The 22,599-nt window shown below is 38.3% G+C and overlaps 1 protein-coding gene across 2 annotated transcripts in view; it reads right to left on the bottom strand.

Moving 5' to 3' along the window:
* The window catches only part of ENOX1 (ecto-NOX disulfide-thiol exchanger 1), a 649,231-nt gene that overhangs the window by 293,225 nt on the left and 333,407 nt on the right, over positions 1–22,599 (bottom strand). The window contains exon 5 of one of the 2 annotated variants that reach the window (XM_055124381.1): positions 13,868–13,999. The gene's annotated coding sequence lies outside the window, so the exon portion shown is untranslated. The remainder of the gene's footprint in view (positions 1–13,867; positions 14,000–22,599) is intronic. The other variant, XM_055124426.1, reaches the window with a different exon arrangement.

Here is a 22,599-nt window from a genome sequence, read left to right as displayed (position 1 = left end):
GCCTGCCTCCTGTGTGGGCCTCTATTTCACTATTTCATTGATATCCAGTATAAGAATAAAGTGAATGATTCCAGAAATTTTAAAAAATGCACACATGATCGATTCAGCGAATTAAGAAAAGTAAGTCATAGGGAAAAAAACACACAAACCACCCAAAATAAAATGCTAATCAAGTAGCAATATAAGAGACTTCTTGAAATTAAGTATCTCTTAAGAATTTATCTCTTAAAATGAACTAAATTCTCATTTTACTCAAGTTTTAAAATAATAAAAGACTCCCCATAAAATCAGGATCAAGGCAACAGTGTTCACTGTCAATACTTCCATTCAACACTGAAAAAGTTGTCTCTGTACATACATAAAAGACTCCCATGAATTAACCAAACAAGATTAGAATTAAGTGTACTCACAGAAAATCAAAAGGCACATTTTAAAAAAAGTGATAAATCACATGCCATCAATTTTTCTGTTTGAAAGTATACAGTTTAATGATATTTCATATATTCACAAAGTTGCATAGCTACTACCCTAAAATAGTTCCAGAACATTGACATCACCCTTTTATCACCCACTCCACGTTCTTGTCAATCCTGACAACCAGTCATTTTATTCCTGTCTCCATGAAGTTGCCTATTCAGAACATTTCATATCAATGGAATTAGATAACATGAGGTCTTTTGAGTCTTGCTTCCTTCACAGAGAATGATTTCAAGTTCATCCACATAGTTGCATATATCAGTATTTTTTATTTCATTATTGTATTTTACTCAGTGTTTTTGTTGAGCAATATTCCACTGGATGTATACAACTATTATTGAATCCACATATTATTTGTTAAATATCTAGATTATTAAATTCTTTGGATATCAGGAATAATTTTTCCAAAAAGTATGTCTATATTTTTGTGTGAATTTATTTTAATTATATTAAGTCTATATCTAGGAGTGAAATTGGTGGGACCAAACTGTAACTCTATGATTAACTTTTTAAGGAAATAAACTATTTTCCCAAGTGGCTGAAACATTTTTACATTCTCATCAAAAAGATTGAGGCAGACAACCATTAAGGCAAAAAGTTGTCTGCCTCGACTTTTCCACATTCTTGCCAACACTTATTTTCTGTAATTTATTTTAATAATTATACAAATGGATGTGAGCTGGTATTTCTTTGTGGTTTTGGGTCATATTTTCCTAGTGACTAATGATGTTGAGCATCTATTCATGCACTTACTGATTATTTGTTTATCTTTTTTGGAGAATGTGTGATATTATGATTTTATTACTTAGTTTACTGTTGAATTATAATAGTTTTTTTACATATATAGACCTCTACTGTATATGTAATTTGAAAATATTATCTTATACAACAAAAAATCTTATTTTAGAATGTTCATAAATTTTTCATTCATAATAGTCAAGAAAGAGCACAGGTGCCTACCAATAGGAAAATGGGTAAATACACTGTGATATATTCATACAATAGAGCATCAATAGAAATGGATCACTGACAAACTCAAGAGAAAATAGATGCAAAGATACCACCCTATATGAAAAGATGCACCATAAAGAACCACAGTGTTTTGTGGTTATTGTAAAGCCTATTTACATATGATTTACTTTAGAATTAATTTACTCTGGGAACTGAATTCAGACAGGGAGTTGTCAGGAAGGTGTATAAGGTTTTCTTCATTTTTTTGTTGACACAGATCACAGATCTGTGCATCAAAATTATGTTTTTCTTGGAACTAATGAAAATACACACTTAGGATCTATGTATTTTGAGGGCTGGGAGAGATAGAACAATGGTTAAAGCATTTACCTTGCAAACTGCCAAGCCAAGTTTGATCTCAAGCCCTAAAAATGTTTCCCTAAGCAATGCCAGTCAAGATCCCTGAGCTGAGAGGCAGGAGTAAGCCCTGCTCAGGTATACACCTCTGGTATATACACCTCTGGTAGAGCACACTCCCCCAAAATTCTAAAATGTGCGAAAGATAATACAGGGTTTTAAGTCATTTACTTTGTACAAAGCCAACCCCAGTTGGAATCCTCATCCGCAGGAGTAATCCTGAAGACAGAGCCAGGAGTCGTAGTCTCTGCGCAGAGTAAACCCTGAATACAGCTGGCTATGGCCCAAATGTCCCCCCTTCCACTTGAACTATTTTAAATAAACACATGAAAACTTTACTCTTTTTGTTTGTTTGTTTACACAAGGAATCACAAAAGAATGGGAGGGACTGAAGAGATTATACAGCAGGTAAGGCATTTGCTTCATATGCAGCTGACCCAGGTTTAATCCCCAGAACCAGAACCGCTTATGTTTCCAACTGAGTCATCCTGAGTCAGGAGTGAAAAATAAGTCCTAAGCACCACTGGGTGTGGTTCAAACATCCTTCTGAAAATTGGTAAATCTTGAATTCTAGTAATGACCCATATGCCAGTGTTTAGGAGGAGCTGAAGTGACGGCTGTCATTTACAAATAGGCCTGAAAGCAAGATGAACAGAGGAATGGGAAGATGCCTCGTGGTGGGCATATGACTGTTCACTATAAAATTTCTTTCATCTCCTTTGCATGAACACGCATTTTCTTCTGAAACTGTGGTCTCCCACATACCTATAAAAGGAGTATTCAACAAAAGATAAAAGGGAAACGATAAAGGAAAAAAAAAAAAGAAAAAAGCATCCTTGAACTCTTGGAACAATTTTATGTCTAAATTTCTTTATTTGTGGGCACACAGTGATAGTACAGTAGCTTGGGCACTTGCCTTGAATGTAGTAAACCCAGGCTTGATCCCCAATATCCCAATATGATCTCCTGAGCCTGCCAGGGATGATTCCTGAGTGCAAAGCAGAAGTAAGGCCTGAGTACTGCTGGGTGTGCTTCCTCCTCAGCCTCCTGACACCCCAAAAAGACCAAAAAATGCTTCTTTCTATCTATGAGTCATAAATGATAAAAAATACTTATTATATAGGACTGTTAGAGGACTATCATTGATAATATAAGTGAAGAATAGTGGCTGGCATAAATAAGCACTGAGTAAATGTTTGAGCTACTATTTTTAGTGAGCACAAAGTGCCTGTGGCCATAAACCCACAAAAAGAAAATATCTCAGAAACAGAAGAGGACAATGTTTGCACACTCTGTTGAAGCAGTTTTGGCAGGACAAAAATCATGTTCACTGTGATTTTACTCCCCGTATGTGTGAATATCATTTATTAGGACCCCAAAATGAGTAAGCTAGATGAAAGGTCTCACTATATTTTTAAACTTTCATAAAACATATTTTTAGGAATGGCATTTCCTTGTCTTCCATTCCAGGAAAATACTAACACACAGCATGCGGCATGCTGGGCCCAGAAAAGAAAACCTGCCAGATGCCATGGCAATAAATAGAGCAGGGCCTTGGAGAGGAAATGGAAAACGTGAGCATGGAGAGTTACGTCTCTAATACCCTTCCCATCTGGTATTTAGTCCAGGGAAGTTATGGGACTTTCGAAAACTCACCTCTGTGGGCCACATTTAATTAATTTTCTTATTTATTTGTTGAGCAGACATTTAAATCACAGCCACCTATGGGCAAAGTTCTATGCAGGCCCTCCAGGACCTAAGCAAAATGAAGCTGGTAAGGTAATTTCAGAGAAAAATAAGTTCTAAAGTGCAGTATAATGAAAGGTGAGCACTACTTACGTTCTGCCACCTCCTTTTTCAATATCCATTTTAAAAAATATAATGTTAGAGTTTTCCATCACTAGTGAAGCAACAACATGCTTTCACAGATGACAGGAATTCTCAGGTGGAAAAAACAGGTCCCTGAAGTTCTGGGTAGGTTTGCCTTGCTTTGCTGAGAAAGATGTAAGTAAACATTTATTTTCATTAATTAAAGTACTACCATTTTTACAAAGAGATACTTAAATATAAGTGATATTTCTTAAAATAAAATCTTTCACTCTGATTTAGTCCACTTTCTGAGAAGAAATTACAGCTTTATTATGTTGTCGAATGTATATATTTGAGTAGCTCTAAGAAACAACTATTAATGGGTTCTTACTCTGGATCTTAAAACAACAACAAAAAATACTTTTAAGTTAAAAGTACATTCCATTCCCGTAATTCATCTTTATTTGGTGGTTATATGTTCTCTGCTAAAATTTAGAGTGGAATTTCGAACAGTGGTGACATTGTTCAGTAAATAGTCCTTTGTGTGAAAAATTTGAAATGAGTGCTAATGGGCCCAGGAATTTTATCTGAAGAGTCTTTGCCTACAGTATTTATTCAAATGTTGCCCATCATATTTTCAGAAAGGGCTTAGAAAAGTGTCCTTCTCAAGAAAAATAAGTTTTCCACTTGTGTCTGTTTAAAAAGAAATCCCCCCCTCTTGCCTCCAGCACTTGTGTGTAAGCCGTGTGCCTACATGTGTGTGTACACACACACACACACACACACACACACACACACACACACACACTGTGCTATCAATAGAAGTAAAAGATAAAATTAAAGAAGCTCTGGCTGCATGCCAAATCCTGGATGACAGCCGAGAACAGATGACAGTTACCTCTCTTACCCCTTATCTTTTCCTCCTACTTACCTCTGACCAGGTAATGTCCCTACTCCCTGACCTCCTCCCTTGGTGGGGACAGAACTAAAAGTCAGAGGTCCTGCTTTTTCACATCTTATTATTCTTTCCCTTGAGTGAAAGCCTGCTGTTAAGAGAAAATAAGATGTTCTATGTAAATGAAATTACTCAGTCACTTGTAAATCATCTTTCAAAGGAATTCACCACCAATACAGCTGCAATCTTAAAATAGCTTCTGAATTTAACTAGCAGAAAGTCTGTCAAAGGAGTGTACCAGGAGACCTATATTCAAATAAAATTTACCACCAATTTTATAGAGTGAAGCCATTGTTTTCTAAATTAAGGCAAATTCTCTAGGATTCTAAGCTAAAAGGGAAATGTCATCATTTTTCCCAGTATATATTATATGAGAGCAAAATTACTAGGGATTCATAAGCACAGTTTTGGTGGTTGTTATCATTGAGGATTTTATAAGTGATGAGCTTATTGTAGGGTATTTACTTGGAAATATGTAATTGTCTTTGAGATGAAACATCACACAATTCTAATAAGGGTGTTCTCTCTAGTTCACCCAAATTAGGGAGGTTTCCCTATACTAATTTTGTCTCTTTCATAAGTATCCTTGAGATCCTCTGTCCTTAATTACTTCTGTGCAAGTCTCAAGCATTAAGAGCACACTTGAAATTTATAATTTTTTTGAAGTTTCTAACATGTATTAGCTTTGTTTTCTGCCTAGATCTGTTCACCTAATTTTGTCTTCAAGAGTTTGAGGAGTGATGCTTTGCTTATCTTATTTTTCATAGCTATTTTATGGTATTCAAGAATCCAGAAGCAGTTTCAATGTACATAAAATGAATTTATCTACTTTCAGCACACTTCTCCCATCCTGATTGATCCCTCCAACCATCACTGACTTGGTGATCCCTTCTCTATTCCAGCTGCCTTCTCCACATGGACATTAGAGACAAAGGCCAGAAATATTTTTCCATGGTTGGAATCCTGCCTCACTTTGTTTTTTTAACAAAAGTGAGAATCCAGTGCTACCTACAGACCTACAACTAAGCTGGCATTGATAAAAATCATAGATTCTCTGTTAGAATATAGCACAGATAACATCATATTAGAATATAATACTTCTAGACAAATTACACTTGAAAAATATAGGTGAGGTAAGACGAATACACTTTCTTCCTTAAGCACACTAACACAAAATCTTGAGTAGTATGGCACTGCCTAGTGAAGCTGCTATAGGTAATACTGTAGCACTGTCATTCCATTGTTCATCGATTTGCTCAAGCGGGCACCAGTAACATCTCCATTGTGAGACTTGTTGCTACTGTTTTGGGCATATCAAATGCACCACGGGTAGCTTGCCAGGCTCTACCGTGCATGCGGGTTACTCGTGGTAGCTTGCCAGGCTCTCCAAGAGAGACAGAGGAATCGAACCCAGGTCAGCCACCTGCAAGGCAAACGCACTACCCGCTGTGCTATCACTCCAGCCCATAGGTAATACACGAAAGGATTTATAAAGAAGATCTATTTCCTAAGAACTTACATTCAATGAAAAAAGACTGCTAAACACTGAACTTCCCACAAACCTTAGTAGACTCCATCAAATTTAACAGAAATAAGAATAGTCAGGTAAAAACCTTATAGATTTGACTTTCGGAAATGATTAGAACATTGTTTCCAAGGAAAGCCAAATGAAACTCTCAATACTTTCAACCTCTATACAGAGAAATTTGTATTTGACAAGGGGTAAGATCATTTGCCATTGTAATAATACCTAGCATCTTGAAAGAAAACAATTACTTAATCTTGGTCAAGGAAGGGCTGTGTCAAGTTCAGAAATAACTACTTTCACTCATGAATTTTTTAGAGTTGCATTTCTTTTTTTAATGGTGTACTCTGTCCCAGTTCACAATCCTGAAAAAAATATAAATGAACCACCAGGAAACAAACAGAACTGTAGTATCTTAGAACAGCAAGTCAAAAACCAAATTTGAAAACAGTTTAAACTCAAAGGTATATAGCTGTGACATTTCTAAGGGAGTTGAGACCTCCTAAACAAACTGTCACTATCACTGTGACCCCCTTGCTCATCAATTTGCTCGAGGGGGCACCAGTAACATCTCCATTGTGAGACTTGTCATTGTTTTTGACATACTGAATATGCCATGGGTAGCTTGCCAGGCTCTGCTGTGCGGGCAGGATACTCTCGGTAGCTTGCCGGGCTCTCCGAGAGGGGAGGAGGAATCAAACCCAGGTCAGAGGTGTGCAAGGCAAACGCCCTACCCACTGTGCTATCACTCCAGCCCCAACTAGGTCCTTTAATTTAACTAACTCTTAGAAATCCATGCTCTCAATGATTCTAATATATCGTTTTTATATCTCATTTTTCAGTCCCAGAAAGTCAAACTATTGAAGTCAAATGTTCTTGTAGATCAGAAATTCCAAAACTCATTTGGCCTAACACTCCTCTTTTCAGAAAACTCAGCATTCCTCTCCCTAAAATCTACCTTTCCTACGTAAGCAAACAGAAGGTGTTCCCAAATCAAACTCGAGGTTACCACCAACTACTGCAACATCCAGTTCTGGGTGTGTAGAGGGTACTGTCTACTGTGGGAAAAAGCACCTACGAATGCAAACATAGATCTGACTATATTACCTCTACAATTATTTAGTAGTTAAACCTCTGGATATATTACTTAATTTATTCAAAAAATTAGGTAGCACATGCTAGGAAAAAGAAAACCACTCAAGAAACAAACTCTGGAGACTAACACAAAATACAAATAAATACGTATTTGAGATTTTTTGATAACTTCCACCATTTGAAGGGAACAAACACTACACAAACATTTAACTTGAGTTAGATTTACCAATCTCTTACAACTCTCACACACATTTTTAACAATCATGCATCTCGTGGCTGGGAGTGATAGTAAAGTGGGTAGCGTGCTTTCTTTGCATGAGCAAACCCAGGTTCAATCCCCTGCATCCCATATATTCCCCTAATCCCGCCAGGAGTGATCTCTAAGCCTAAGTAATTTCAGAGCCACGAGTAAGCCCTAAGGACCACTGGGTATGATCCAAAAAAAAATTTTTTTTAATTTTGAAAAATGTATCTTTTTCTAAAGTTTATATGAAACTGAGATAGAAAAGCACGTTGCTTGGGCTAATGAAAGAACAAAGGGTTCCCTAGCCATCTGATTGTGAAGGATGGAGTCCAGAATATGCAAATGTGCTATGAGAAAGCTCTCAGGGATGCCAGTGGAACCACAGAAGCTAAAGGCAAAGCAATCTTCTTTCTCTTGCTACCTCTTTGTATTTTCTTTACTACCTTTCTCTTTTCTTGTCTAGACACAATGAGATTCAATTGAGGTGGAGTTGGTAAATTTACCTTAGAAAATGCTTATAGAAAAGCAGGGTAGAAAAGAATACAGGCATAACTAACAGTAAATCCAAAAGAAAACAAAAATGTTATTGACCAGAAGAGACTAAAAAGCACTAACTAGTACAGCAAAATTCAAGGAACTAGTATTTTCCAAGTTCCCATTCTATTCTATGTAGGATACAGCACTTTCACATGGTGAACCCAAGCTGAAGGCTGAGTGATGAAATGGGTACAGGAAGACAGCTCTTCAGAGTAAACAAGAACCTGGCAAATGCTTTATTATGAGAAGGGGGACATGCTTTATTTGTGGAAAACTATACAACAATCAACCACCATGAATGAGTCACATGTTCATATATCAAGAGATAATTCTAAAAATGTATAATGCTGAGGAAAAAAAAATGGAAAACGAATAAACTCAGTATCACATCATCAACGTAGCACTGTAGCACTGTCATCCCATTGTTCGTTGATTTGCTCAAGCGGGCACCAGTAGCATCTCCATTGTGAGATTTGTTGTTACTGTTTTTGGCATATTGAATATGCCACTGGGAGCTTGCCAGGGTCTGCTGTGAAGGTGGGATACTCTCAGTAGCTTGCTGGGCTCTCGAGAAGGATGGAGGAATTGAACCCATGCAAGGCAAATGCCCTACCCACTGTGCTATTGCTACAGCCCATCATCAATGTAAACTTAAAAATACAAAAACCTACACAACAGTCATTATTGTTATAATATCTCCAGAGAAAATAAATGAGTATAAACAACAGTGATTATTTTTAACTTTAAGAAACTGAGATCCAAAAAAAGTATGATAGCATCAAATTTTGAAACACGGGGGTAGATATGTAAGTTTTGTTTGTTAGTATTAATTTACTTCATAGGAAAAATTAACATTTTAAATGTCCCATCATTTTATAAGATGAATGGTATAGAAACAGGTAATTAAGTGGTGCTATTGCAATAAGTCCAATATTCTTGCTTTTGAGCTAAGAGTGTCACTGTTACTGTCACTGTCATCCTGTTGCTCATCGATTTGTTCGAGCAGGCACCAGTAACGTCTTCTCATTGAGAGACTTATTGTTACTGTTTTTGGCATATCCAACATGCACGGGTAGCTTGCCAGGCTCTGCCGCGTGGGCTCAATACTCTCGGTAGCTTGCCGGGCTCTCCGAGAGGGGCGGAGGAATCAAACTAGGGTCAGCCACATGAAAGGCGGACGCCCAACTGCTGTGCTATCGCTCTTAAACAAGAGTGTACAAAACCAATTATTTTCCATCTTTAGTTTGTGGAACAATGGCAAGGAAATATAAAAGTAAAGATTGACTTTGGTATAAATCAATGGCATATCTGGCAAATTGATAGTGATTTCCAGTTGGAAATGAAGGATATGAACAAAATTATATTAAATTTTCTAGTTTTGAAAGAATATTTAAATCCATAGCTTGTTTTTAAAGTTTATTCTGCTTTTTCTGCGCTGGGTATTAGTGTGATTTTAAGGAATACCATTAGTAGATATAACATTCTTATTACTGCTAAAAATGTGTAACAAAAGTTTAGATTTGGGAATAACATTTTGCTAATTTAAAGTACCGATTAGCTGGGAAAGATCACAGCTGACTGAATAAAAAATAAAACAACTCATGAAGTTTTCTTTAACTGGATGAAGGAATGTAGCATTTTAAAGGGCTGATGCCCAGGTCAATCATGGCCCCAGAGTATTGGGCAGAGAAGAATAGAAAGAATGGAGGGGTGAATAGAAGAAGAGACAGAAGAAACAGGAATAGGTCAGGAGATTGAAGTACAAAGGTGGTGTTAAGAAATAATAGCACCTGGAGCCGGGCTGACAGTCCAGTGGGCAGGACACTGCCTCACACATGGCCAGCCCAGGCTTGATCCCTGGCACCCAAGAGGGTCTCCTGAGCCCCACCAGGAGAGATCTCTGAGCACAGAGCCAGGAGTCACCCCTGAGCACCACCAGTCATGGCCCATAAACAAAAAAAGGAGGAATAACCAAAAAAGAAAAGAAAAAAAGAAATGATAGCATCAGATATCCAAAGTCAACAAATAACCAGAGTCAACAACACTGAAATCAAGAGGCCCAAACTTTAACAATGGAATTTAGAAAGGTACCTGGCAAACGAGCAGGCTGGAGGAGGGATTATGATGGAGGTTGGTTAAGACTAGTGGGGGGATTGGTGCTGCAATATTGCATGTCTAAAATTCAATTATGTATAAATGGGTTTGATTCCTCTGCCCCTTTGGGAGAGCCCGGCAAGCTACCGAGAGTATCTCGCCCACACGGCAGAGCCTGGCAAGCTACACATTACGTTTCCAATATGTCAAAAACAGTAACAACAAGTCTCATAATGGAGATGTTACTGGTGCCTGCTCAAGCAAATCAATGAGCAACAGGATGACAGTGACACTGATATATGAACTTTGTAAATCATGGTGCTTAAAAAAAAGTGTGCTGACTGAAGAAAAAAAAAATGGGTGGGAGCTTCCCCAGTAGTGATAAGTACCTGGGGCAACAACTTGTAATACTGGTCTACTTCTGCAAGTCTGTAATACAGCAGCACATTTGAATTTGGGATCTCTGCATGCAAAGCAAGTGCTCCAGTTCCAAGACAATATCAAAATATTTTGCTATGTAATTGCTAGTGTAGTATCTATAGAGTCAACTCAAATAATATAATTGTTTACAAGTTTACAAAAGTGTTTGTAAAGTAATTAAAAGTGTAGACTTCAAATTAGGAAAATTATTTGGAGATTTTTAAAAGTTTGTAAAAATGTACCACATTTAAATAATACTTATAATAATTTAATATTTATCAAATTCTCTATATAAAGCTTCCTGGTTACATTTCTAAAAAAAATTACCACTAAACATTTTCTTATATATTTCCACCAAATTCATAGAGTGCTAGAGGGATGGTAGCAGAAAGGAGACCCACATACATTTTAGCAAATTTGGATCACGTGCAATTCTTAGAATTAATGGCAAGGAGCCAAAGAGTTTTATTTAAAAACCTCAAGCCTTGTACTAGTGAGGCCGGAATCACCCAGAACACAGTGTTAAGCAGGAGGGGTGAAAATTGATCACAGACATGAGTGATATTATGTGGCTCACATTTCCCCCCCTGAAAACGTAGTTTCTACACAGAGATTAGATATATACCCATAATAAGAAGGCATATTGACCTATAATTTTCAATATTATATCCCTGTGTTTTTTATTATATGCTATTTTTCAACTCATACAGAAACGTGTTCTCATAAAGCTAATATTTATCCTTCTATGCGTATAGAGTGAGCAGTGTATTTCAGGAAATGAGAAACCTTGAGAAGTCAAATAGAACGTGGTGTCCTGTGCACAAAAGAAGGCAGAGCAGGAAAGCCACCAGGTGTCAGAAATCTGCCTCAGGAACTCAGTCATAAATCTTGAAATAATGAAGTTCCCAGCAAGATAAGGGAAGGCTATGATGGTATTTCTCACTCCAGAAATACAGCTTCTTTTTTTTCTAGATGAGTAACATTATCATGTAGGATTCCCAATTTTACTAGAAAGTGAAGAAAAGTTCCTCAGGTAAGTTTTCATTACAATCCTAAGCTTAATCGGTATTTTAAGACTGATATTAAGTGTAATTCACTCTAACTACTGTTAGAGTGACACTCCTATTTAGAACTGAGTATTAAATCATGAGCTCTTCAGTTCTGCCAGTTAAGTAGCCTCTGTACTACGAAATTCAACCATTTCTTACGTTAAACCTAAAGAAAATAGTAGAGAAGTTGTCTTTTCCATGGGAAGGTATTATATTTTAAGAAATCAAAACCTTAACTTCTGTGGGGAAAATTTCTCTAGTACCAACTATACTTTCTTTTCAAATTATAATTTCATGAAACACCTTGAAAAGATGTGGAGAACTGTAAGTCTCCAAGTCATGTTTTTCTTCCTCTTTCTCTTAGTTTTTGTTGCATACATGAAGAATGAAGTACAAGCCACCCAAAAGTAAGAGCAAGAAAACAAAACTTATGATGGATGATAGCAAAGTGCTGAGAGAATGACTACTGGGGTTCAAAGGAGAAAGACTGTCAGCTAAAACAAAGGGTCTTGAGCTTCCTACAAAAAAGGATCCTTCTACTTTTGACAAAAATCTGCGACATGGATGAAAAAGAAGATTGAGACAAGGGTCCATGATGGAAATCAACTGAAAAATAATGCTTTGTTAGTTACATTTTCCACAGTATTTCATAATATCTTTCATCTTTTCAGTGACTGAATTGAGACTACACCCTGGCCCAGTAATTTCCATTTGGGGTCCAAGCTCCATTCTGCCTATATGTACATTCCCCTTCCAAAAAAAAAAAAAAAAAGGAATCTCCCTCTTAGATTCATCACAAATTCTGGTTCTCCAAAAGTACGTTCAAATATGACAGTTATAGACATTATTTCCTAACAACTAAAAGAAACCTGGAAGGCTAGAGTATCAGTGCGACACAATGGGCCAAGACAATGGCACCCAGACTCAAAGGCTGGGATCTAAGGTCAGTTCTCCCTTTCATTCAATTCTGCCAACATCAACATTTTCAGCTCTAAGGGAGGAGCCAATAGTTAGAGTACCCAGGTCCTTCTCTGTGGGTAAATGTAAAAACACTATGAGTCTGGTTATCACGTTGAAAGGCTCATAAGATAGCTAGTTATGAAGGTTGGACACAGATTTGCAATTCGTTTCAGACAGTACAATAGCGGTTTTGCTTCTAGCCTACCGAGAAACATTTATATAACATCTCAAGTCTTTTCCAGCACTTTTGTTTATCCATCTACTCCTGGTCAGTTTCAGCCACTCTACAGTTTCTTATATAACTGGCAGGCTGGAGAGTTCAAGATGGAAACTCACATTCCCAACCATCCTCTGCTTCAAAATAGAGCGCATGTCCCCAGATCCAAGTGAATCATTCATGAGGACAAACAATGAAGGGTGCACTGGGAAAACTGGAATGCAGCCCAGCACTGCAGTAAAATCTACTTTGATTTCTCAGTGGAAATAAAAGAAATAAAAAACAACAACAACCCCACAGGAAAGGGCTATTAGGTGAGAAAACATTTGTCACAGTGGACAGAATAAAAGTCCAACCAAATGAAATAAGTGCCCATAGAAAAAGATGTGTCATTCTAGGGAAAAGGCAGTGTAACCGGCCATATCCTTACTTCCTTTTATTTTTCTATCAATGGAAGATACAAGGGCTGAATTAAACCACTGGGTAGGTCTTTGGCAAATGAACTTTCAGAATAAAAGCATTTCACTTAGTATTCTTTTGACAGCAAAACACATACTTCTAAAATAAAATCCCTTTTCAGCTTTTAAGCCTCCTCCTTGAACAAATGACAAGGTTTGGTGATTTTTCAAGCCTTTTTTTATACATACATTAAAACAACAACATAAAATTTCTGTTCTATCATTAAAAACTAGAAGGCAAATACTCAGTGACAGAACTAAATACACTCTTGCCACTGACGCATTATGTCCATTGTCTTCAAAAATTGAAAGCACTTAGCAAAAATATGATCTATGTAGACACTCAATAATAGAATTTATTGGATCTATCCTATTGCAATTAGTGAACACAGGAGTACAAATTTGTCTAAGGTCAATGTGGTTTTTTATTTCTAATATCTTTATACCATCCCACAGAGTACCCAGATCATGGATGAAAAGTAGCATATCAAATTTCTTTTCATTTCTAGCCACCTTCCAATGAAATCAGGGCATTACAATCAATGTATAACCTATCTCTAGAGCTCATATTACAATTGGGTATGACTATCATGCATTTTAAGAGGTCTTTCAAAATTAATAATAACTTAAGAAAAAGTAATGGAAAAATTTGCACAAACCTTAGGACCTCCAATAGATCAGAAGACAAGTGTGTTCTCTGGGGACTTCTATTCACAAAAATTGTCTCAATGGAAGCAGTTCACAGAGAAAGTCCTGTAGAAGAGAAGGTGGACTGGACATGCCAGATGCTTCTGAAAGCAAAGAAAAAGGTATCATTAGAATGTGGCCAAAGTACTACACCACCATTCCTGCCACTATGGTCAGAAAGGGCTATATCAGCACCAATTTCTACCATCAAAATAAGGGGCCTGTGTGGGGTGGGGTCAGCGATTTAAGGGATAGATCACAAGTCTGGCAAGTTCTTACACCAAAACCCTGAGAGCAGACTCAGCAAGAAGAAATTAACAAATCAATGACATTAGCTTATATATATTTTTTCTACCTACCCATCTCTTTCATTCAGAAATGGCACAACAGATAAGCAACTTTTCAGCAGAGATTTCGAGACTGCCAAAAGCCAGGACCGTTGCATGAGTAACTGACCTGTGCTTTCCCCCGATCTGTGCAAGCTAGGGCCAAAGGCCTGTGAAGAGGGTAGTGGCACTGAGGCAGTGGCACGTGGCAAGCCCAGCACTCAGGACTTTGTGCACATACATTCTTTCCCCTGCATGTGAGCCTGTGATGGCAGAGTGCTGGCTCCCCTGCAGAGCAAAGAAGCCAGGCTTCAGCCTGAGTCTGCGGAAACCCAAAGGGCCCAGAGTTGGCACTTTTCTGCATTCCACTGTGTGTCTTTTCATTTCTAGCCACCTTCCAATGAAAGGTGTGTCTTGTGTTTTAGGAAAGTATTTCACAAAGGTAATGGACCTGGAGAACAGGGATTATATAGTTAACTAATGCCCACCTCACAGGGTTCAATTTTCTTTCCTAATTAGCTTTAGCTCAAATCTTGTCTTATTCAGCTAGACCCACACAAATACACACAATTGTAAACATGTAAATAGTGCACTTTCCTCACATCTTTCTTCTCTGTGGAAGAGCAGGATGTGACTGGAAACCGATCAACCCCTGGGTCAGAGTGCTGGGTTTGAGTGCTGGGTTATCTGGAGCAGCGCAGGCCTCATGTCCTCTGCTGTCTCTTCACACAGCCCATGGTCCTGTCCAATCCCTCTGACTGTCCTAGGAAGGAGAGCACTTCCCACCAAATGCTCTTCGCAATGCACCTGAGTTGGAATTCCAAAGTTCAGTGGTTCCTCCGAGAGATACCATTCTCTCCTCGTGGCTATATGGAACAGCCACAGGGGCAGAATAAGGCTCAGCAGGTCTCCTTCTAGAACTGTCTTAGTCCACTCAAGAAGCTACAAGTTTCCAGTGGCTCCATATTTCCACAAACACACATCTCTCCTCTTACTTTCCATATCTGCTGTGGTCACTGTTCACCCTCTAAACACCTCAATATTCCCCCTCAAAGTTCCAGCTTTGAATGCCAGGAACTTCAGTCTGATTCTCAAAAGCCTTCGCACCTTGGGAGCTCCTTAGAAAGTTTAGAGAGTGATGGGGTGGGATGGTCACATGTGAATTAAATTTTCATCTCATTCCGCAGTGAAAGTTTAGGATGTAAACAGAGACATGGGAAGAAGTGATTGATAATCTTTTCCAAGTTCTGTACAACAGGAGTTTGGGATAATGACATGGGGAGGAGTGTGGAGGACAAAGATGGATGGGGGAATGAGCAGAGTAGGTCATCCTGCATGAAAGGGAGAGAGGCTTTAAAAAGAGCAAGGGGGGGCTATAATGATAGCACAGTGGGTAGGGCATTTGCCTTGCACAAGGCTGACCTGGGTTCAATTCCCAGTATACCATATGGGCCCCTGAGCACTGCCAGGAGTAATCCCTGAGTGCAAAGCCAGGAGTAACCCCTATAATTTGCCAGGTGTGACCCAAAAAACAAAAATGAATAAATAAACAAATAAATAAATAAGTAAAAAAAGCAAGAGGGAGGGACAGAGAGGAGGAGGAGAAGGAGAAAAAAGGAAGAAAGAGAGAGGTAGAGAGAGACTTTGAACCATAGAATCTAACTGAAAAGGCAGGAATCAAAATAAATAGTAACACATGTTAAAATCAGAAATAGACCATTCTGTTTCCTTCATTCAACTTGAAAGCAAAATTTCAGGCTATAGGCTGAAACCCGAAGTTCCCATTTTCAAAAACACCCAGTGGGAATTTTCACTCAGCCACTACGTACTGCATAGTTAGGGAGCCAATTGAGAAGTGTGAAAATTTCAGGAATACTAAAACAAGCCAAATGGTCTTCCCCTCAAGCATCCTACTGCCTAATAGAGGAATACAGCTAGAATACAACAATGAAAAATAACTGGCAATTATGAGTGTTTTAAAGAATGGAGTTGGGTACTAGACCGCTGGAAGGTGTTCCTGCTTCAACATTTAGCGGCTCTAAGACTGGAGGCAAAGTACTTGAGTTCTTTAACCTCAGTGCCATCATCTGCAAAATGCTAAAATGATATTTCCCTCACAGGTTGCGGGCAGGGTAAAGTAAGAAAACCTGTGTAAGATGCTCAACACAAGAAATACATCACAGAACTCACCAGGTAGTGGGAGAGAGAGAGGAAGAGCAAGGACAGAAGATGAAGGAAAGAAAGATGAGGAATCTGAAGCAGGCGTAATAACTGCAGTAGCAGCAGCTGTATGACAGACTATAAAAGACATCAATGACATCAGCGAGGCTTGACAACCTTAGACAAGCTGTCTGAGATGAGAGTATCGATGAGGAAGTTGCATTTAAAATTCAGATGTTAAGCGGGGCTGGAGAGATAGTACAGTGGATAGGGTGCTTGCCTTACACATGGAAGACCTGGGTTTGATCCCCTGGGTTCTGCCGAGAGTGATCCCTGAGCAGAGAGACAGGTGTAAACCCAGAGGACAGCCAGGTGTGGTCCAAAAACAAACAACAAAAATAAAATCAACAACAACTAAAAATTCACAAATGATTAGGCTTAGGTAGAAATCCTCTGCTGATAAGTAAACCAGAAAAACGAGCTCCTTCAGTAAGAAGAACAAATAGGTCCGTGGAATGAGACATTATTTTCCAAGATGTAGTATGAAAGTAGATATCTTCCCTAACAGCATAGCCAGGAGAATGATACAAAGAAAACCTATGCCTTGCCAGGAAAAAAAGATACACTATCCCATGGGATTCTGTGCTACACAACTCTAATCCCAAACGACACCTTGGCTTTTAAAGGAACTTGGCAAGCTCCAGAAATACCACTTTTAAACTTAGCCCCATATTTAAATCACTGGGTTCGAGACACAAACCTCTCGTGTGACCTTTCCAGGGGATTGTGCCAGAATACAGGCCTGTCACTGTGTAGGAAGTCAGCCCCTCTTCCCTTCGGGAAGCACAAAGAGAAGATGTACTCTATTGTGGCAAGCTCAGAACCACAAAATGAGAGACTCATGATTGTGGCCGCAAGTCTCTAAAAGCAGCGCAAACAAAGACTGGGTTTGATTGTCGATCAGTCATTTAGAAATGTTTTCTTATCGCACTAATGAACATTCCTATTTTCCCCATGTTCTGGCCTTCATTCAATTCAAAAGAAGCTTGGCAGGCATCTCATCCCTTATGAATTTAAAAGAGTCCCTCTGAATCACTCTCTTTTTCAAGGGCTTATAGAGCCACAATACTTTGTCCTTGCCAGACTTACACAGTACTGGCCGGACAGAGGAGCGCAAAGCTCCTTTCTGCCCTGGCCGAGCTTCCCAGCTTTGGGGAGTCCGTTTAAAGAGCATGGAGCTGTATAAGGGCTGATGTGTCAGGGTGCCCTCCTCACGCTTCTTTACCCCCTCCCAAAAGTTATCAAATCCTATCATGCTCTCTTCCCACTCATGTAACTCAGGACCTCATACTCTAAGCATTGAGTTGGTGTTCCTTTCTTCTTTGTTTTTTTTCTTTTTGGGTCACACCCGGTGGTGCTCAGGGGTTACTTCTGGCTCTGCACTTAGGAATTACTCTTGGCAGTGCTCGGGGGACCATATGGGATGCTGGGAATTGAACCCAGGTTGGCCGCATGCAAGGCAAAATGCCCTACCCACTGTGCTTATCACTCTAGCCCCTGGTGCTTATTTCTTAACAGTTTATTCTGAAAACAGAAGATCTGCAATGTCATCTCATTGGGTAGGGCGGTGACAAGTATTTGAACAAAGGCAACAAAACCTATAAAGACTCCCTATTTCATTAGTGATCAGACCCAGGTGCTTCGTTAGAAATATTTGTTCCCGCTATTCCCTAACCTTAAGAAGACTATATCTGATCCAAACCCTAGGGTCAAATACAAATGATCTACCCATGAGATGACAATGAATCTCAAAGCGGTGTCCCCACGGGCCGTGGGTGAATCAGGTGGGTGTTAGCCCCTAAGAACTGCTCGCTACTACTCTCCTCCAGGTTTCCCAGCTTGCCCTGCCTGGCACTCTTGAGGCCACCCCTCCCGGGCTTCCCATCGTGGGGAGAATGTACTGTCAATGAGAAAGGACTCCCTCACTTGACTGTAAACCAGCATTCACACTGTGGACACGGGCGAGACCTGGTGACTCTGAACACAATATGGCGAAAACAAAGGGACGTGATCCTCTTTGCCTCTGGTGTCAGTTTCCATAAGGGGACTGTCCTCTAGAATGGACCCTTTGACAAAGAACTGAGGAACAGCCAACTGGCAGCAAGAAACTAAAGTTCTGTGTTCATCAACTCCTGAGTCCTAGAAAGCCCCACTGAGAGCACCTAGTCACGGGGCCTGTCTCAAGTGAGCAGGGGGTGCAGATACTCCTCTAGACAGGATGACTGTGAGTCTGGCTGAACCCTGAACAGAAGCCCGATGAGGATTTCTGAGCTACCCCAAAGATATGCCAATTTCCTTCTAATGTAGCATGTATCAACTTGCTTACACCCTGGTACCCAGACATTTGGTACCCAAACTAAACTGACACATGTTTAAAATTATATATATATATATATACATATATATATTTAAAATGCATATATTTAAACAGTATTGTCATGAAGATAGTGTGTACTTAAATACATATTTTAAAATGAATATAATAAATTTTTAAAATTCTATATTAAAATATAAAACTTTAGATTTAAAATAATATATACTTAATTTAGATATGTTTGAACTATATCATATATTTTCTCTCTTAACCTATAGTCTACATGTTGCCATGAAGGCATATTCTATAGGTGACATTTTTTCCCCCTTTTGGGGACTCTGAGCACTGCTCAGGGGACCACGCACTGCAAGACTGAACTCTGGGCCTCTGAGTGAGAAGCGTGTGCTGTAGCCTTTGAGCCAAATCCCAGCCCAGATGACATTAACTCTTAAACCATGCGATGCTGAGTATAGCAGATTACCCCTCCTAATGGTGGTGAGCTCATCTAATCAGCTGAAAGCCTTAAAAGTAAAAAAAAATAAAAAATAAAACAAAAAAACCTCAAGTCTCCCAAGAAAGGGAATTCTGCCAGCTGACTTCAATGAAAGCACAGCTCTTCCTTGCTGGTCTGCTCTGCAGATTTCACACTTGCCAGCCACCACAACTGTATGCACAAACTCCTTAAATCTCTCTCTCTCTCTCTCTCTCTCTCTCTCTCTCTCTCTCTCTCTCTCTCTGTCTCCCCCTCCCCGTAAGAGGTATATATCTATGTGGAAATGTATGTCTATATGGATATGCATCTTTATACCACATATATGCACATACATACAATATCTGTACATGCACACATACATATATACACAAAGGGCTGGAGCGATAGCACAGTGGGTAGGGCATTTACCTTGCATGCAACTGATCCGGGTTTGATTCCTTCATCCCTCTCGGAGACCTGGCAAGCTACTGAGAGTATCCCGCCCGCACAGCAGACCCTGGCAAACTACCCGTGGCATATTCGATATGCCAAAAACAGTAACAACAAGTCTCACAATGGAGACGTTTCTGGTGCCTGCTCCAGCAAATCAATGAACAACAGGACCACAGTGCTAAAGTGCTCTCTCTCTCTCTCTCTCTCTCTATATATATATATGCACTCTCTCTATATACATATATATATATATATATATATATGAATGATACACATGGATCCTCTTGATTCTGCTTATCTGGGGAATCTGCAAAGTTTCAAGGTAACTTGTTGACCAGCAAAAAATGAACAAAGTGACTGAATTTTACTATTTTACTTCCTCTCTATGGTCATTATCAGATATAATTATAATTACTTTTTAAATGTCTCTCTAATAACAAATCACATAATTCATTTGATCTCTATCAAGAAGGGAACATGTTGACCATGCCTGTAACCAAAACTCCAGCTCTTGGTGTCATATATTTGCTAAATCAATGAATAACGAATAAAGTCTAAAAAGCAGTGACTTTAGTCTTCTTATAACAATAAAAATACACACACAAAAAACAAAATACCTTCATAATGGAGAAATTTCCAATAGATTTTGTATTGTATAGAATTTGATACCTTTAAAAATTATACAAATAAACTATAAAAGGACATATCTATTTCTTCAATAGTGAACAAGGGAGCAGTAATGAGGAAAAATTGCTAAACATCTAGGACTGGAGTGGAAATTTTATAGAGTCGAAGAATAAAACTAGAAAGGAATTCTAAGTTTACAAATATGAAATTTTGCATACTGGCTTAAAATTAAGTGTTGTTGTGTTATATGGACTTTAAGTAAAAGAGTGATTTTTCAAGATGAATTTTATATTAGTATTTAGAATTACAGAAAAATACAGGATAGAGCTCTGAAAACACAAAGGAAGTAGCCGGCTAGGTTGAAGAAAACTAAACCTAATAAAAGAAGTATATAATGGAATGCGTGATGGAAAAAACAATTGGTGAAATATTAAAATATTTTGAAACTAGATTTTGGACACTCTGTAAGAACACTGACAAATTCAGGAAAGGAACTGGTTTGTGTCTGCATGCCTACAGAGTACAGAGTGAGAGTGACAGCTCAGAGACACGCTGAGTTGAAAAGGTATCACATTTCTTCTCATATTTATGAATACAAAGCCCCAAATCTAGATAAACATTTATCCACAGGGCAATACACAACATCAAAGCTAAGGTTTTAATCATTTTTAACTGGGATATCATTCATGCCTAGTAAAATACAAAAATCTTAAAGTACAGTTCACTGGGCTTTGTCAAATGGACACTCCCAAATAACCTACATATCAGTTAAGTTAAAGAACAATTCCATCACCTTCAGAAAGTTCTTTTATTATTATTATTTTTAATGGAATTACCTTGAGATATAGTTACAAAGTTGTTCATGATTGGGTTTCAGTCATACAATGTTTCAACACCCATCTCTGCATCAGTGTACATTTCTCATGACCAATGTCCCCAGTTTCCCTCCTCTCCCCTCCTCCACCTGTCTCTATGGCAGGAACTTTTCCTCTCTCACCTCCAGAAATTCTTTCCAATTGAACCCTCCTGAAAGGAGAGATTCCTATCACTAGAGCTAGCTTTGCCCATGCTTGAACTTCATATTTAGGTAATTACACAGTAATGTATTTCTTTTATGTCAAACTTCCTTAGCTCAACATAATGATTATGATTTATTTGTGTTTTTAAGTCAGTAGTTAACTCCTGAGCATTATTTCATTGCATAAATGAGTAGTATTTCATTTTATGAAGAACCATAATTTATCATCCATTCTTTTGTTGATGGACATTAGAGTTGATTCAGCTTATGGCTACTAAAAAAACAAAGCTATTGTGAAAGCTTTTACACAAAGCTTTTTTTGTGGATATATGTTTTCATTTCTCTTCAGTAAATAACTAGGTGTGCAATTGCTTGGGAAGGTACATGTTTATGTATGTCTGCAAGAAACCACCAGTTTTCCCCAAATAGCCATTCTGTTTTACACCTTCTGAGAGCTCCAGTTTTTCCACACCCTCACCAACATGTGTTGTTTTCAGCACTGATTTTATTTTTAGTTATTCTAGCAGGAGTGAAATAGTTCTTAAATTTGCATTTCCCACATGCAAAGATGCCATGATTGCAGCTTCGAAGGTTTAGAGGACATTCTTCTACCTTTGTTCAATAAAGGCTTGGTACAAGTCATTTGTCCATAAGGCAAAGACTGTTGTCATTTTAAAACAGTGTTGGAAAACTTTTACATATTTGGGGGTTCAATTCCTTTGTCATAAATGTGTATCACAAGTTACTTTCCAGTCCATGTTCCATTACTAACAATGTATATACATGAGAAGGAGTATTTCATTTGGTGAAGTCCAATTTGTTGACATTTTCTCCTATAATATTAACTAAACTTGTGGTATATGCAGAAATAGTAGCCATCCTTCTAAGATACTTCCCCACACATTTATTTCTTTGATGTGAACTTTATATTTTTGCCTTGACTTGATACACTTATGATGTATTCTGAATTAACTTTTGTGTGATGAAGTCCTTAACTTTTATTGTATCTCAATACAGTAAATGAATTGACCCAGTACCCTTTCTTGATGAGGTGTTTTTTTTGTTTTGTTTTTGTTTTGTTTTTTAAATCCCAGTATAATGCTTTGGTGCTTTGGTTTAAAAGCAATAAATGATCTATTTGTCTCTTTCCTGACAATCAATTCGGCTCCTTTGATCTATTTGTCTATCATTATCTAACAACATTTTCATAATTATTGATGATTTTATAGTAAGTCTTAGTATCAAAGAGAGAGAAATAGAGTTCCCCAACATTG

The sequence above is a fragment of the Sorex araneus genome, chromosome 1, assembly GCF_027595985.1.
Source record: "Sorex araneus isolate mSorAra2 chromosome 1, mSorAra2.pri, whole genome shotgun sequence".
NCBI classification, from domain to species: Eukaryota; Metazoa; Chordata; class Mammalia; order Eulipotyphla; family Soricidae; genus Sorex; species Sorex araneus.
The sequence above is the reverse complement of the archived record's forward strand: the minus strand, read 5'-3'. Positions and strand labels throughout refer to the sequence as shown.